The sequence below is a fragment of the Chelonoidis abingdonii genome, chromosome 11, assembly GCF_003597395.2.
Source record: "Chelonoidis abingdonii isolate Lonesome George chromosome 11, CheloAbing_2.0, whole genome shotgun sequence".
NCBI lineage: Eukaryota > Metazoa > Chordata > Testudines > Testudinidae > Chelonoidis > Chelonoidis abingdonii.
In genome coordinates, this window is record NC_133779.1 from 54,896,347 (window position 1) to 54,913,574 (window position 17,228).

Below are 17,228 nucleotides of genomic sequence, written 5' to 3' on the forward strand. Positions count from 1 at the left end.
AAAATATTGTGTGGTGTTACAGCTGCTGGCAACTGTTGTACAAAGAGTTGTTATATAAATTTCCATATATTATGTTTTTGGAAGGTTTACTTGACACTTTAAATGATGAATATTTATTTCCTAGTAATAAAGTGCATATGGTGATTGTAGCTGATCTGATGGAGTCTGCTGCCGAAAGTGGTGAAATCAAGAAAGCCTTTACAAAGTATGTACGCCACAGGAACCTAAGTACAATGTGCAAAATGTGTTTTGTCAGGAAAAAAGGGCTGCACAATTAATTTAAATACAAAGTAAAAACTCCTGAGATAAATGGCAAATTGTCCCTCTGGCACATCAAATTACTCTGGTAAGACGGAATTCTTTTTGGAGACGGTAGAGGAAACTGTGGTAGAAAGGGACCCCAAGGCACAAGGCCTTGTATCAGAGGCCTGGTGTGAGGTCTGAGGCCTGAACTGAAGTAGCGGTCAGGCCTTGTTAATGTAAAGCACAGTTAGCAAGAGACAGGCTGTGAGTGGAAGTCAGGCTCTGCCTGTGTGCAAGCTCACTGATTTTACAAAAACACACGTTCCTGAGAAGTGCTAGGCACAGGACACTCATGCAAACACATTCCAGAAGAGTGGCACCAGAACACCCCAATATGAAGGATGATACAAATACTCCTTGAAGCTGATACAAGGACATGTTGACCCCCTCTTAAAGATAAGTCAGATGACAGGGTGATGGATAGAGAGGTTTTGATCGAACCAACATGTACAAGGTAAAGGGTGGCAACTAACCATGTCAGAGGGACAGTAACTAACTATGTCAGAGGGGTAATATGTAGCTTGTTTGTATTGGGGTATAAAGAGATATCTCAGAGGGAGTGTCTTTGGCTGGCCTGGGGGCAGTGGAAAATCCCACTACTGACTGAGCTGTTCCATTGCTATGGGCATCCATGTATTAGTGGCCTGGTAGAGTCTGCAGGATACTAGTACTGTGCTTTGTCGACAATAAACCTGGCCGGGAGCCTTCACTGCTAAATGGGTGTGTGGTTATTAGGCAGTATGATCGCAGCCCACTGTACAGGCTATTTGGCCAGAGCCAGTGCAGCACGCAGCGAGAGCGCGCACACACACACACACACACACAGAGCCAACATCTGAGAACACACATTACCACAAAACCCTGTGGGTACACACTGGTGGATTTCAACGCTTCAGTGCCTGAATCCTACAGGTTAGGTCTCTTCCCTCAGAGTGGCCCTGTGTATACGTTGTGAAAAAAGCTCCTAAAAAATAGTTATTTTTACCACACTCCAAGAAGTATGTCTAGCCATGCGCAGAGAAACCTGGCCCTTTAAAAACTGCTCCTCAAAGCCAGACTGAAGCAGAGAAAGGCTATTTTGTGTTGTGTGTCCCACGACCTGGTAGTAGCCATCTCAAAAATAGCTCTCAGCCAGGGCCAGCTACAGTGTTTTTGCCGCCCCAAGTGGCAAAAAATACCCAACAAAAAACCAAAACCAAACAAAAAAAACCCCTGCTGCGATCGGCGGTACTTCGGTGGGAGCTCTATCGCTGCTGCTTCATCCTTCGGTGGCAATTCAGCGGCAGGTCCTTTATTGCTGCCAAAGAGCTGGATGTGCTGCCCCTTTCCATTGGCCGCCCCAAGCACCTCCTTCCGCGCTGGTGCCTGGAGCCGGCCCTGTTTTCAGTGCTTGAAAAGGAAATATCCCCCTGAAGCCCTGAGAAGTAAGTGTCCAAAAAGACAATGGAGTGATAAGAAGTTGTCCGTCAAAAGGGAAAAGCTTTATTGGTCCTTTGTCAAGCTTTGCTCTCCCCCTACTGTCAGGACTTTTAAACACCTGATAATGGAACATGCTTAAAAAATGTATCTGGTTCTGAGTCATCAGCTAGAACAATTGAGAAGGGTCTCTAGCAGCACAGAAAATATCAGACCACAACCACTTACTGACTGATTCTGAGATGAAAGACATCCTACAAAGATCTGGTTTATCCAACTAGAAAAAGGCTAACCGTTACCACAGGGTCCTGCACAGATACCTGATAAGTGCCAAGCCAGGAAAAGTGCAAAAGGCTAAAATAAGTCTCTTTCTCTGAACAAGAGCACAATCAACCTCCTGAAGCTGATGGGAGTTAATCAGACTGTGTCTCTCAGGAGGTATTGAAGGGGGTGTCATAAACAGATAGCTAAGGGTTAATGTTTCTTTTACCTGTAAAGGGTTAACAAAGGGAACCAAACACCTGACAAGAGGACCAATCAGGAAACCGGATTTTTCAAAGCTTAAGGGAGGGAATTTGTGGGTGTTTCTTGGTCTTGGGTCTTTGTCTGTTCTGTGCTCTCTCAGCTATGAGAGGGTCTATTTCCAGTCCTTCTAATCTTCTGTTTCCCAGTTGTAAGTACAAAGTTAGCAAAAGTATAGTCTTTTAAATTGTTTTGCTGTATTTGCATCTGTGTATCTGGCTGGTGGAGTCTTTATGTGTATTTGGCTATAAGTACTTTAAATTGTATTGTTTTGGATAAGGCTGTTTATCCCTTTTCTATTGTTTATTCATTTTCTATAAGTTGAAAACCCTGTATCTTACCATCTAGATTACAGAGAACTGTTATTCTATTCTTTCTTTTTTTTTTATTAAAAGTTTTGCTTTTTAAGACCTGTTGATTTTGCTTCTAGTTGACCCACCAGGAAAATGGTGGGAGAAAGGAAAGACAGGGGGGAGGGGGAAACTGCTCTCTGTGTTTAACTCTCCTAGTGTCCCAGAGCGGGAAGAAGCTAAGGGGGAAGAGAGATAGAATCTTTTCTGTTTCCTTGTCTTTGGGTTTGTCTCTTTGTGGAAGAGAGGAGACATGCTTCTTGGTATTGTGATGTAAAGAGGTTGCATCAGTAACTCTCAGGTTAGCCCAGAGAGGAAATTCTGGGTGGGAGAGAGGTGGGGGGAATGGTTTATTTCCCTTTGTTGTAGACTCAGGGCATCTGAGTCTTGGGGGGTTCCCCAGGGAAGGTTTTGGGGAGACCAGAGTGAGCCAAACACTGGAAATTGGCTGGTGGCAGCGATATCAGATCTAAGCTGGTAATTAAGCTTAGAGGAGTTTATGCTAGTACCTCATATTTGAACTCTAAGGTTCAGATTGGGAATTATGCTTATGACAGGGGGTAATTACCCACTAGAAGAAAAACACTGAAATGCTGTTAAATAAACTAAGTTGGCATAAAGACATTTCCTCTTGGGATGATAAAGGAACCTCTGTATAGTGGAGTGTGGTGATTGTGGGGGTTTAACATACTCGGTTTAGTGGGGTGATACTAATGCACATTCTCTCGCCAACAAGAGGCAGCCTGAAGGATGGGATGTTTTTGTTAAAACCATGGTAGAGCTGAATGTGCCTACCTCTGTCATGGGGCATGGTGCCAACAGAGTATTTAGAATGTCTAAAAACAGGCCTACAGCCAGCCAGAGGGGGAATAAGAAAGGAGGCTGAAAGCAACATCATCCCTTTTAGACCTGTGCCTCCCAAAAACCAGAGGCTGTGAGACGGTCTGGGTGGTTAACTGTGTAAAACAAATACTTGAACAGAAACCAATGGGTGTGTTATTTGCTTTTAAAGGGGTTGGGGTATATCTTTAAACTCACAACAAGAAAGTCAAGTCTGGACATGTTAAAACATGTTTGGGGCATGTCCAGTGCTTAATTTGTGCCAGGGCTTGCTAGGGCTCAGCCCCTGCACTTCTAGGCTTGCCGCATCATTTATGAATGTAAAAAATTGCTTGAGCCCTGGCACCTCTTTCATTACAAATTTAAACACTGGGCAGGTCTGACTCCCCATCCCCTTCCCTTTTTACAAACTGCACCCCCATGTGGTCATTTTCAGGTAAATCACTGGTGTACAATTTTAAAATCTGAAAAAAGGATAACCCCTTACTAAATTTCTTAAAAAATATGTGCAATGATAATCACAGGTTACTGTAAGGAGGTCTTGTAGCTGTCTCTGGTGAAACACAATGTTATCAGAATTGCAATTTTAAAAAGTCACGATAGCTTCAGGAAAGAAGTTACTGTCTGGGAGAAATCCATACTAATAAAAAAACTTACCTGGCCCAAGTCTGGTAGGTAGAGAGAGCCTCTGCATGTGCGTGTGTGTGTGTGTGTGTGCGCGTGCGCGCAATCTTCTGGATATAGAACCCTTTGTGAGCAGGTCGCTTGGAAACCCATTTTAAATCGAAGCATCCATTTATAAAATACATGTGAACTGCACAGTTTTCATACTCACGTATAGTCAAACAGGACATTCCTTCAGTGGTTAACTTTGAGCACATTGTCAAAAAACCCCTACTATCAGATTGACTGTAGAGGGCAGCGCCAGGGCAAAATGCATCTCTGCTCTCAGGTTGCCAGTTTTAATCAGAGAAATAACGATGGCTTGTTCCGGGCCCGGGGTTAGGGTTGGGGTGTACCATGCATAACCTGGAACAAACTCCCCACAATCGATGAAGAGCACTCGATCTTTTACAGATTTCCCAGACGCCTGCAGAGCTGCACGCACTCCCTCACACAGTTCCCATTCTCAAAATCAGGGTGTAGAAATTTAGCTGGCACCTGCTCACTATTCCCATACTAGGCCACAAAATTAATGTTGTGATGTTTAACACTGAAACAGGTTTTAATGTACTTACCACCAAAGGCATCATTATGTATAAAGCTGATAATGAGCTGTTTTGGTAACGGCCTCACAGAGAGGCTTTCCTTGTTACTGATATGATTATCAGGCACAATACTATAAACACCTTCATGCCTACCCGGTCCACATGGCACTTAGCATTAGTGGTCATTAGAGTCTCTGAGTGGCACAAATGGACCCCCAGAGTAATTTTCACCCATTTCATTCATTACAAGAGGGCAATTTAGAATTCTGATTGAAATTCCCACTCAGGAGGCAAAAAGTATCTTTGCTACATGTGAGTTTAATTTTCAAATCATAGAATCATAGAACCATAAGGTTAGAAGGGACCGCAAGGGTCATCTAGTCTAACCCCCTGCCACGATGCAGGATTTGTTGTGTCCAAACCATCCAAGACAGATGGCTCCAGCCTCCTTTTGAAAACCTCCAGTGGAGATGATTCGCCGACTTACCTAGGCAATCTGTTTCTTTGTCCTACAGTTCTTACCATTAGGAAATTTTTCCTGAAATGCTGTAGTTTGAACCCATTGCCTCCTGTCCTGCTCTCTGTGGCAAAAGAGAACAATTTTCACCACCTTTTTAATAGCAAACTTTCAGGTATTTGAAGACTGCTATCAAGTCCCCCCTTTAATCTCCTCTTTTCCAAACTAAACAGCCTTTGCTCAGATGGTTTACATTCTATCCCTTGGATCATCTTTGTTGCTCGCCTCTGGATCCTTTCCAGTTTCTCTATATCCTTTATTTATACTGGTGATCAAAAGTGGACAGAGTACTGCAGCTGAGGCCTAACCAGTACTGAGTAAAGTGATGCTATCACCTCCCATGACTTACATGCCATGCTTCTGTTAATGCAACCTAAAATAGCATTTGCATTTTTTGCAACAGCATCACCATTCAGCGGAAGTTATTCTTGAAAAAAACAAGCACCATGTGAAGGCCCCAGCAACTCCAGCTTCCTGGTGTGGGCAGTTAGGTGAGCCCTGTGCAAAAAGCCCTTGTAACCCATGCCAGCCCAAATGGTGCTCTCATGGGCATCTGCTGTGTCTTTCTGAAATGCCCTCTGGAAAGCTTCCTAGCGAGAGTATCATGGCTGTAGGTCAGAATCAATTCAATAAAGGCTCTATGCAAGCAGGGTTTGAATGAGTTCTCCCCTGGCAGCTAGCTGGGAGTGGGAGAGACTTCAGGAGTAAACTGTATTTATATGAACACACTCACTCTGCGTAGGTGTCCAGCAGCAGGAGTGATGTTGCTCGAAGTGATCAGGTTTGGCTGGTGCTGGGTTACAAAATGCTGTTGTACTGACTGCAGGGGTAGTGAAATGTTGTTAACCATGTTGTTATCTTTATTGCGTAAGTAAAAGGGAGCAGAACTGTGCTGAGTCAGTCTTGATTGAGGGGGTCGCTCTCAGTTGAAAGAAACTTGTTAAAGCAGGGGCTCAAATGCCAGCCCCCTGTGAGAGTAAGAGGTGGGGGATAGGTGTCTCAGTCAGGAAATAGACTCTCTTTAAGTGTCTCTGGGCTGGTTTAACTTGCCTCTCCCCACCATTGAAAAAGAGAGCTAAATAGGCTCCTTTAGAAGCCTTTCATTATATTGCACGTTCAATAAGAGCTAAAATCACTTGCAGTAGAACAGAGTTTCTATCCAGCTAAAAATCCCTAAGGGTACATCTGTGCTACCTGCTAGATCAGCAGGTAGTGATCAATTTATCACACTAGTATCAACACAATAAAATTGATCCATGATCACTCTGCCCTCAACTCCAGAACTCGACTGTGGCAAGAGGCAAAAGCGGAGTCGATGCTGCTGCCAGGTAAATCGACCTAAGATACGCTGACTTCAGCTACTTTATTTGCATAGCTGAAGTTGCATATCTTTGGTCACCACCCCCAATGTAGATCTAGCCTAAGAGACTGACCGGCAGCAGTCACTGTAGAGAGGCAGGTGGACAGCAGGCATGTTGGTGTCACTAAGCATAACCCTAAGTAACTTAAAAAAGTGGAAGGCAATAAGAATATGGAGTCTTCCTGTTTAGGCCTCTGGCGAGCAAAAGTCCTTCCATGTTTGAACTCTAATCGGCCTAAGAGGCTGGCAGATGGGAAAGGCGAGGAGTAACAGCCGTTATCAGTTGCAACAGTTCTAATTGGTCTAAAGCAGAAATAATGAGGCCTGTGCACCTTTAGCAGTAGGACAAGATAACTTGCAGAAGGAAAACTTACTAACGAGCTGCCGCGGCCAAGATTACTTAATGCACCTGCGCTTACGTAACTGCTACAGGGGGAGGAAGAAGGAGGGAGGGGGAAGAAAGAAGAAAGAGAAAAAAAAACTTATAAAAAGGGAAAAGCCGCTTGTATTAGGTGTGCTGGATCTGAGGCGTGCCAAGTCTCCCAGCCCCGCTTTGAGATCTCAAATAAACTTTGCTTGCTTCTCCACCCTGGTGTGTTTATTGGCGCTAAGCACTCCGGGCACGGACCGCTGTTGCTTGCCTCGGGCAAATTCTGTGCCTGCAACAGGCATGGCAAAGAACAGCAGCTGGCAGGGTAACCAGTCAGAGCAAGTGCTCATATGGCAGAGCAAACCAGATGCTTTCTTCCCTGGTGGGAAGTGAGATCACACAAATGCGCATCTGAACCCTGACCAAGGACAACCCCTGTAAGTGTGGTCTGGTGAGGGAGCAGAGGGGGGCACAGAAAAGGAACTGTTGGTTGTAGAACTCAAGGACATGAGGTAAAAGGCTGTGCCCCACACACTCTGGGGTGGTTGTCCTGCTCACAGTTTTATGGTTATGAATCCTGCTTATGGCCTTTTCCCAAATGAAATTCAGGTGACTTCCCTCCTTTCATTAAAAGTTTCTTTTCTACACACAGACTCTGTGCTTGCAAGTCAGAAGTATTGCCTCTCAGAAGAGCCCAGGGCTAGTGTGTAATTTTCCCAGGTTACTGGGTGGGGGCTCGAGCCAGTTCTGTGTTGTATTGTTGAAAAGGAACCCTTAAATATTGAACCAGCCCTGGTTACCGCCAGCTCCACCTGGCAGAAGGGTTACATCTGTAAGGGTATGTCTACACTATGAAATTAGTTCTATTTAATAGAAGTTGATTTTTTGGAAATCGATTTGATACTGTCATTTGTGTGTCCCCACTAAGCACTTTAAGTCAGCTGTGTGCGTCCACAGTACGGAGGCTAGCGTCGACTTTCAGAGCGTTGAGTTGTGGTAGCTATCCCACAGTTCCCGCAGTCTCCGCCCCCCATTGGAATTCTGGGTTGCGCTCCGAATGCCTGATGGGGAGAAATCATTGTCATGGGTGGTTCTGGGTACATGTCGTAAGGCCCCCCGCCCTCCGTGAAAGCAACAGGAAAAATCATTTCTCACCTTTTTTCTTGGGCTACCCATGCAGACGAAATATTACGGCAAGCATGGAGCCTGCTCAGCTCACTGTCACCGTATGTCTCCTGGGTGCTGCTGACAGATGCGGTACTGCAGTGCTACACAGCAGCAGCTCCTTGCCTTTGCAAGTTGGCAAAGACAGTTACCTGTCATACTGTACCATCTGTTGCTTTGCAAGTTGGCAAAGATGGTTACCAGTCATACTGTACCATCTGCTGCTGTCATGGGTGCTCCTGGCCAGCCTCGGTGAGGTCTGTCGGGGGTGCTTGGTGAGACATGGGTGCTCCTGGCTGGCCTCGGTGAGGTCGGTCGGGGGTGCTTGGTCAGACATGGGTGTTCCTGGCCGGCCTGGGTGAGGTCTGTCGGGGGTGCTTGGTCAGACATGGGTGTTCCTGGCCGGCCTTGGTGAGGTCTGTCGGGGGTGCTTGGTCAGACATGGGTGCTCCTGGCCGGCCTGGGTGAGGTCTGTCGGGGGTGCTTGGTCAGACATGGGTGCTCCTGGCCGGCCTGGGTGAGGTCTGTCGGGGGTGCTTGGTCAGACATGGGTGCTCCTGGCCGGCCTCGGTGAGGTCTGTCGGGGGTGCTTGGTCAGACATGGGTGCTCCTGGCCGGCCTCGGTGAGGTCTGTCGGGGGTGCTTGGTCAGACATGGGTGCTCCTGGCCGGCCTCGGTGAGGTCTGTCGGGGGTGCTTGGTCAGACATGGGTGCTCCTGGCCGGCCTCGGTGAGGTCGGTCAGGGGCACCTGGACAGAAATGGGAATGACTCCCCAAGTCATTCTCTTCTTTAAGTTTTGTCTAACAGAGATTCAGTTCTGCCTAGAATATCAGGCAAGCCAACTACAGAACCAGAGAGGCAAATGGCCGATCCAGGTCAGAGCCCCAGACGTGTTGCAGAAATGATGAGCTGCATGCCATTCTATGGGGTGCCCGTACAACAACCCCACCCGTTGCTTCCCTTCTCCCCCACCCGTCTTGGGATACCTTGGCAGTTACCCCCCCATTTGTGTGATGAAGTAATAAAGAATGTGTGAATTTGAAACAACACTGACTTTAGTGCCTCTGCAAGCAGAGATCAAAGTTGAGAAAGGGGAGGGGATGGGAGGGCGGTTGGCTTACAGGGAAGTAGGGTGAACCACCATTCTGCACTTGCTCAGCCTATAGTTGGACTGCTCCTTACTACTGTCCAGGCTTCATGAGCCATGGGAGCAAGGGGTAGGCTGGGGTAGGTGCGACCACATGGTGCTGCCGGCTGGGAGAGCAGCTGAGGCAGAAGCCTCCAGCTCGCATGATATTCCAGGCAAGATTGAATCTCCATTACACAAAACTTAAAGAGAGAACGACCTGAAATAATTCCCTTTTTTTTTCAGGTGCCCCCGACCAACCTCACTGAGCCCAGCTAGGAGCACCCATGTCTGCTCAGGTGCCCCCGACTAACCTCACTATAACCAGCCAGACGCATCTACGGGACGACAGTAACAGATACCAGTCATACTGCACCAGCTGCCATCAGCAAGGCAAGGCAAGGGGATGCTGCTGTGTAGTGCTGCAGTACCGCATCTGCTAGCAGCATCCAGTAGACATACGGTGACAGTGAAAAAAGGCAAGAAATGATTTTTTCCAGTTGCTTTCACAGGGGATGGGGGCTGACGACATGTACCCAGAACAACCCTGTAGACGTCCGCTGTTGGGGTTGCCCCTCTCTGGGGCGACTGGGAGCCAGGCCACCACACTACACGAGTCTGGTGAGTTGGTGAATTAGCCTGGTGGGGCAGGAAACAGTCAGGGACTCAGGCCCTTAGGCAGGGGCTGAGCAAATAGTTGCGTATTGTAAGCCCAGGCCCTAGGTCAGGGCGGGGCAACAAACAACCGTTCAGGGCTCAGACCCTCAGGCCGGGACTGAGCAAATAGTTCAGTATTTTAAGCCCAGGCCCTAGGTCAGGGCAGAGCAGCAAACAACAATTCAGAGCTCAGACCCTCGGGCAGGGGCTGAGCAAATAGTTCAGTATTAAGCCCAGGCTCCCGGTCCTGAGAGTCGGGGTGAGGGGGAGACTGCCACCCAGGAGTAGGGTGGCAGGGGGGACACAGGCCCGCCCATTCCACTGCATCCCAGCCCGGGGCCCTAACAGCGGCAGGCGGCATGTTGCTGTGTCAGTGGGGAACCCTGCCACAACACATTGACATTGGCTCTGGGTGTGCTGCAACCAGACTAGGGTCGGCTGCCCCCGGGCTACTTCCAACCTCCCTCTCTACCAGTACCTGCGTCTCAGCGGTGTCTTCCATGGCGTCTAGCACCATGGGATCCTCGGGATACTTGGCGAGCGGTAAGCTGGGCAGCTCCTCTGAGTCCCTTCGTACCGGTCGGCTTCCTGGCTCTTCCGGCGTCTGGTTGGCGTCCAGCCTCCACGGGTATGGCCAGTCGTCGGGTCGGTCACAGGTGGCAGGAGTCTCACCAGCGGGAGCTAGGGCATCAGCATCTGGCCTCTTCGGCGACCAGGCACCTTCTGAGCCCTGGGGTTGGGATACTTCCTGCCCTGCGCTTTGACCTTTGGGGGGTGGGCACAGGCTCCAGTGACCCCACCCACTTTGGTCTCCGTAGGGGCTCATCCCTCTCTGGGGCAGCTGGGAGACAGGCTGCCTCACTACACATCCGCAACAATGTTTTTGACCCATCAGGCATTGGGAGCTCAACCCAGAATTCAAATGGTTGGTGGAGACTGTGGGATAGCTACAGTCATCAGTCGCCCCTCCCTCTGTGATAGCAACTGCAGACAATCATTTCATGCCTTTTTTCTGTGCAGACGCCATAGCACGACAAGCATGGAGCCCGTTCAGCTCACCACAGCAGTTATGAGCATTGTAAACACCTCGCGCATTATTGTGCAGTTTACGCAGAACCAGAAGCTGAAAAACCAGTCGAGGAGGTGACGGCAGCGCGGTGACGAGAGTGATGAGGCCATGGACACAGACTTTTCTCAAAGCATGGGCCCCAGCAATATGGATATCATGGTGGTAATGGGGCAGGTTCATGCCTTGGAACGCCAATTCTGGGCCTGGGAAACAAGCACAGACTGGTGGGATTGCATAATATTGCAGGTCTGGGATGATTCCCAGTGGCTGCGAAACTTTCGCATGCGTAAAGGCACTTTCATGGAACTTTGTGACTTGCTTTCCCCTCCCCTGAACCGCAAAAATACCAAGATGAGAGCAGCCCTCACAGTTCACAAGTGAGTGGTGATAGCCCTCTGGAAGCTTGCAACACCAGACAACAGTTGGGAATCAATTTGGAGTGGACAAATCTACTGTGGGGGTTGCTGTCATGCAAGTAGACAACACAATCACTGAGCAGTTGCTATCAAAGGTAGTGACTCTGGGAAATGTGCAGGTCATAGTGGATGGCTTTGCTGCAATGAGATTTCCTAACTGTGGTTGAGCGATAGACAGAACCCATGTCCCTATCTTGGGACTGGACCACCAAGGCAGCCAGTACATAAACCGTAAGGGGTTCTTTTCAGCGTTGCTGCAAGCACCGGTGGATCACAAGGGATGTTTCACCAACATCAACATGTGATGGCTGAGAAAGGTTCATGATGCTCACGTCTTCAGGAACTCTGGTCTGTTTAAACGGCTGCAGGAAGGGATTTACTTCCCAGACCAGAAAATAACTGTTGAGGATGTTGAAATGCCTATAGTTGTCCCTGAGGACCCAGCCTATCCCTTAATGCCCTGTTTCATGAAGCCGTACACAGGCACCCTGGACAGTAGTAAGGAACTGTTCAACTATAGGCGGAGCAAGTTCAGAACGGTGGCAGAGTGTGCATTTGGACGTTTGAAGGGTCACTGGCGCAGTTTACTGACTTGCTTAGACCTCAGCGAAACCAATACCCTCATTGTTATTGCTGCTTGCTGTGTGCAGGCTGGGAGGTTAAGGCAAATCACCTGGCTGCTGATTACACGCAGCCAGACACCTGGGCAATTAGAAGAGCACATTAGGAAGCGCTGCACGTCAGAGAAGCTTTTGAAAACCAGTTTCATGACTGTCCAGGGTACCGTGTGACAGTTCTATTTGTTTCTCCTTGATGAAAACCCACCCCCTTGGTTGACTCTAATTCCCTGTAAGCCAACTGCCCTCCCCACTTCAATCACAGCTTGCAAATAAAGTCACTATTGTTTAAAATCCATGTATTCTTTATTAATTGATTATAAAAATAGGGAGATAACTCACAAGATAGCCCGGGTGGGGTGTGGAAGGAGGGGAGGAAAAGGCCATTTCAGTACTTGTTGAATACAGCCTTCTGTCCACTGGGGTGCAGTGTTGGGTGCCTGGAGCCTCCCCCACTCTGTTCTTGGGGGTCTGGGTGAGGAGGAGGCTACGGAACTTGGGGAGGAGAAAGGGCAGTTAAACAGGGGCTGCAGCGGCATTCTCTCCAGCTGACATTCCTGAACCTCCACCAGACGCTGGATCGTGTCCGTTTGTTCCCGCAGTAGCCCCAGCTTTGCATCCTGTCTCCTCTGATCTTCCTGCAGCCACCTCTCCTCACGTTCACTGGCCGCTTTCCTGTCCTGTGCTATTGTGTTCCTCCACACTTTCTGCTGAGCTCTTTCAGTGCGGGATGCCTGCATGAGCTCAGAGAACATTTCATTGTATGTGCGTTTTTTTCGCTGCCTTATCTGAGATAGCCTTTGGGACGGAAGAGGGAGGCTTGAAACATTTGCAGCTGTGGGAGGAAAAAAAGGGAGGGAAGTATTTAAAAAGATACATTTTACAGAACAGTGGGTATACTCTTTCACGGTGACCAACACTATTCACATTACATAGCCAGGGCGGGCGCTACCATTTAGGCAGTCTAGGCAATCGCCTAGAGCTCCAGGATTATTCGGGGGGCGGCATTTTGCCGGGGGGGCGGCAGGTAGCTCCAGTTGACCTGCCGCAGGCATGCCTGCGGAGGGTCCGCTGGTCTGTGGCTCCGGTGGAGCTGCCACAGTCATGTCTGCGGGCGGTTGGCTGCTCGTGCGGCTCCGATGGACCTCCCGCAGGCATGCCTGCGGCAGCTCCATCAGAGCCACGGACCAAAGGACCCTCCGCAGGAATGACTGCGGCAGCTCCACCGGAGCCGCAGGATCAGCGCGGGGGGCAGCGAAATGGCCGTGCGCCTAGGGCGTGAGAAATCCTAGCACCAGTCCTGTACATAGCACATGTGATTTCAGTACAAGGTCAATTTTTGCATCTTATTTTGAGTGACTGCAGCTTTGGTGTTAGAGATCAAACAAGCCGGGCAACAGAATTCGGCTTGCAGGCGGCCATGGTAAGTCATAGTCTTTCAGCTTCTGCAACCTTCATAACAGCAGCGCCCTCCTTTCCCATACCAAGCAAAGCCTGTTGAGTTGTCCATTTAGGGCTGCAGTTTTCTTGTTAAAGTGCAGCAGCAGAAACCAAACTACCCCGCCCCCCATACTTTTCTCTGGGATGACCGCTTTAACCCTCCCCCAACCACAGTGCCTGGCTGGTATCAGGGAAGATCCCTGCTAGTCAAATACGAACAGCTCAGCGTGAAGCCCGCCCCCATCCTTTTCTCTGTGATGATCACTTTAACCCCTCCCCAACTGTGTGGCTGGTATCAGGGAAGATCCCTGCTAGCCAAAAGCGAACATCTCAATGCCAATGGCCCCCCGCCCACCACCACTTGGCTAAGTGCGGGGAGGATTTCTTTTCAGCCACAGGCAAACAGCCCAATAGGAACGGCCACTTATGAATGTTCCCTTAATTAAATTCCCGTATTTCAACCAGGTTACCATGAACAATGTCACTCTCCTGAGGAGATAAAGAATGGATGTTGCTTGAATGCCAGCAAACACTGGGACTATGCGCTGCCAGGCTTTGTCATGCAATGATACCAGATTACTTGCTACTAGCGTGACGAGGTAAAGTGTCCTACCATGGAGCACAGAATAAGGCTGCTCTCCCCAGAAACCTTCTGCAAAGGCTTTTAGAGTACCTCCAGAAGAGCTTCATGGAGATGTCCCTAGAGGATTCCCGCTTCATCCCCAGACATGTAAACAGACTTTTCCAGTAGCTGTATTGGCCATGAATACATCTCAAGTCCTCAGGGCAAATTAATCATTAAAAAATGCTTGCTTTTATACCATGTTTTATATATACAAAGGTACACTCACCAGAGGTCTCTTCTATGGCTTCATGGTCCAGAATACCGGCTTGGGAGGGTTGGGAGAGTACAGTCAGGGTGAGAAAAAGATCCTGGCTGTCGGGGAGAATGGTGTACTGTGTGCTCTCCTCAACCTCGTCCTCCTCATCTTCCCCATCCGCAAAATCCTCAGGCATATCTGAGAGTACCCCATCATTGGAGTTCACAGACAGGGGTGGGGTAGTGGTGGTGCCCACCCCCCCGAATTGCCTGCAGCTCAGCGTAGAAGTGGCATGTCTGCGGCTCTGTCCCAGAGCCGCAGACATTTGTCCATTTGATTCTTTGGCTTTCTGGTACCCTTGTCTCAGTTACTTAAGTTTCACATGGCACTATGCTGAGTCCCTGTTGTAGCCTCTGTCCATCATGACCTTGGAGATTTTTTCAAATGTTTTGGCATTCCGTCTTTTGGAATGGAGTTCTGATAGTACGGATTCGTCTCCCCATACAGCAATCAGATCCAGTACCTCTTGCATGGTCCATGCTGGAGCTCTTTTGAAATTCTGCAACTGCGTGGTCACCTGTGCTGACGAGCTCTGCATGGTCACCTGTGCTGATCAGTGCTCCACGCTGGGCAAACAGGAAAATTCAAAAGTTTGAGGGGCTTTTCCTGTCTATCTGGCCAGTGCATCTGACTTCAGATTGCTGTCCAAAGCGGTCACAATGGTGCACTGTAGGATAGCTTCCAGAGGCCAATGTCATTGAATTGTGTCCACACTAACTCTAATTTGAACTGGCAATGTCGATTTCAGTGCTACTCCCCTCGTTGGGGAGGAGTACAGACATCAATTTTAAGAGCTCTTTATGTCGACAAAAATGGCTTCGTTATGTGGATGGGTGCAGGGTTAATTCAATTTAATGCTGCTAAATTCAACCTAAACTCATAGTGTAGACCAGGCCTAAGGGTACTAACTGTTGTTCTGGCTAATAATTTGCTCATCTAAAGTGACATCCAGCTGGTTAAAAAGGGTGCCAATGGGGTAATTTGTTAAGATGACCCTGGCATCGTCGGAGAAGTCTGCACCATCTTCTTTCACAACCTTGCAGCACACAACAGCAAGGTGTTGTTGAATCTAAGTAATGATCCCTGTGTTTCGAAATAAAAAAATTCTAAAAGGGCAGTCACTATTAAAACACCCAAAGGCGGCACTTCCACATCAAAGCTATTCTCAAGGCTTGCTTGGGTGGGAGCTTCTTGAAACAGCTTCAGCTCTGATTTGACACATTCTTCAGACCCTCAATCAATAAAAGCCATTTTGTGTTTTATACTGTATCCCTTTTACCATGGGCGATGCTTCGCTTCCTCTGCCGAGGGAGTCTTGTACGTTTATGGCTGTGGTATGTTCCGACAGCTTTTCTTTTAATGGATCCAAGAGGGCCTGTAAATGGATGGCAGGCTGCTGCGTCTTTTCTCCTAATCACCACTACACCAGCACCTTCCTCTTTCATGTGTGTGTCTACTTTTCTCATAGTGGTGTTACACATACGGCTCACTACAGCTTTGGTTATATTTTTAGTGGCTGTTTTCATGTGGGGCTTAATCATTTCTAGATGCTTTCTAAAAATTGGAACCGCTTTTCTAAAATGACTGCGCAAATCCCCCATAAACCAGCCCTGTACATAAAGGGTAATCCTTGACATCCTTGTAGGACATAACCCGCTTGGGTCTTGTAGTTCCTATACAGAGAGGGGTCCCCATAATATTGTTATAATCACAATCCTTCAACATTCCTGAGGCGCAGATGAAGTTTAATGATCCCCTCCCAAAAGGAAATGAAATGTGTTTATTGTGGTCCATCTTTATTTCAATAACGATGGTTCCGATGTGCTGTTTGCTCATGGGGACATAATGGCGTTTGTCATACGTGAGAGTGATCAACTCGTTGTTGCTGCTGCAGATGGGAACATAGTGCAATGGAGGCACATGGTAGTCCCCTGCTAATCGATGTTCCACTATATCTGTGTCTACACATATAAAGAATGAACCTCCCCCACCCTAGGTAACATCTGTGGGGTGTCGGACTATCTTGCATTTCTGTTTCAGGATTGCTCCTCATATTGTCTCCAATGCCCCCGTATGGAAAAAACAAACAAACAGCTTTTCACCGTTTGCACTGATGCTTCTAACCGAACCTGTCTTGTCATTGCATCATAAATGACACCGACCGCCAGTTTCCTGGGGTTGGCATTGCTGTTAATAGTGTCGCTGATATTTTCTACTAAATGTCAAATGCTTGAATAATAGCCCATGTCTACATAGGAGGGAGGGATAGCTCAGTGGTTTGAGCACTGGCCTACTAAACCCAGAGTTGTAAATTCAATCCTTGAGGGGGCCATTTAGAGATCTGGGTCAAAAATCTATCTGGGGATTGGTCCCCCTTTGAGCAGGGGGTTGGACTAGATGACCTCCTGAGGTCCTTTCTAACCCTGATATTTCTTTGATGCCACCACAAATGGTAAATCATAAGAAATCATGTTCCACAAGTGACAATAGTGAATCTCCGGTAAAGCAACATCTCATTTCTATTTGTCTGTAATTTTTGAGATTACCTGTTAGTCTCAAAGGTGTCACAGGACTCTCTGTTGCTTTTTACAAATCCACACTAACACGGCTACCCTTCTGATACTTGTAATTTTTGAGGCACCTGATCTTGGCTGAAAATAGCTTTAAATGCTGTTGCCACATTTCCCCTGGTTTTATTTTTTAGGGATATCACCCAGACAAAATGTCGATGACTGTTAAAATATATTTACAGCTGTCTTTGCGGTAAAGAGTCGGGGCCAGCCTGCCACTGCGCATCCATATCAAACACAACTGTTCTATTTCTTTTAAACTTGAGTCTTGCCATCTTGCTCCATAAGCCAAGCTGCAATCTGCTTTCTGGTCAGGGTTTTATCACGTTTTTAGCAGCCTGAAGTAAGGAGGTTACACCTCCAAAACTCCCAACCTCCCTTTCTGACCTGTCTTATTCTAA

At 48.0% G+C, this 17,228-nt stretch overlaps 1 pseudogene; it reads right to left on the reverse strand.

Moving 5' to 3' along the window:
• Nucleotides 1-12,247: 12,247 nt before the first annotated feature.
• Nucleotides 12,248-14,795, reverse strand: LOC142047462 (uncharacterized; annotated as a pseudogene).
• Nucleotides 14,796-17,228: the final 2,433 nt, after the last annotated feature.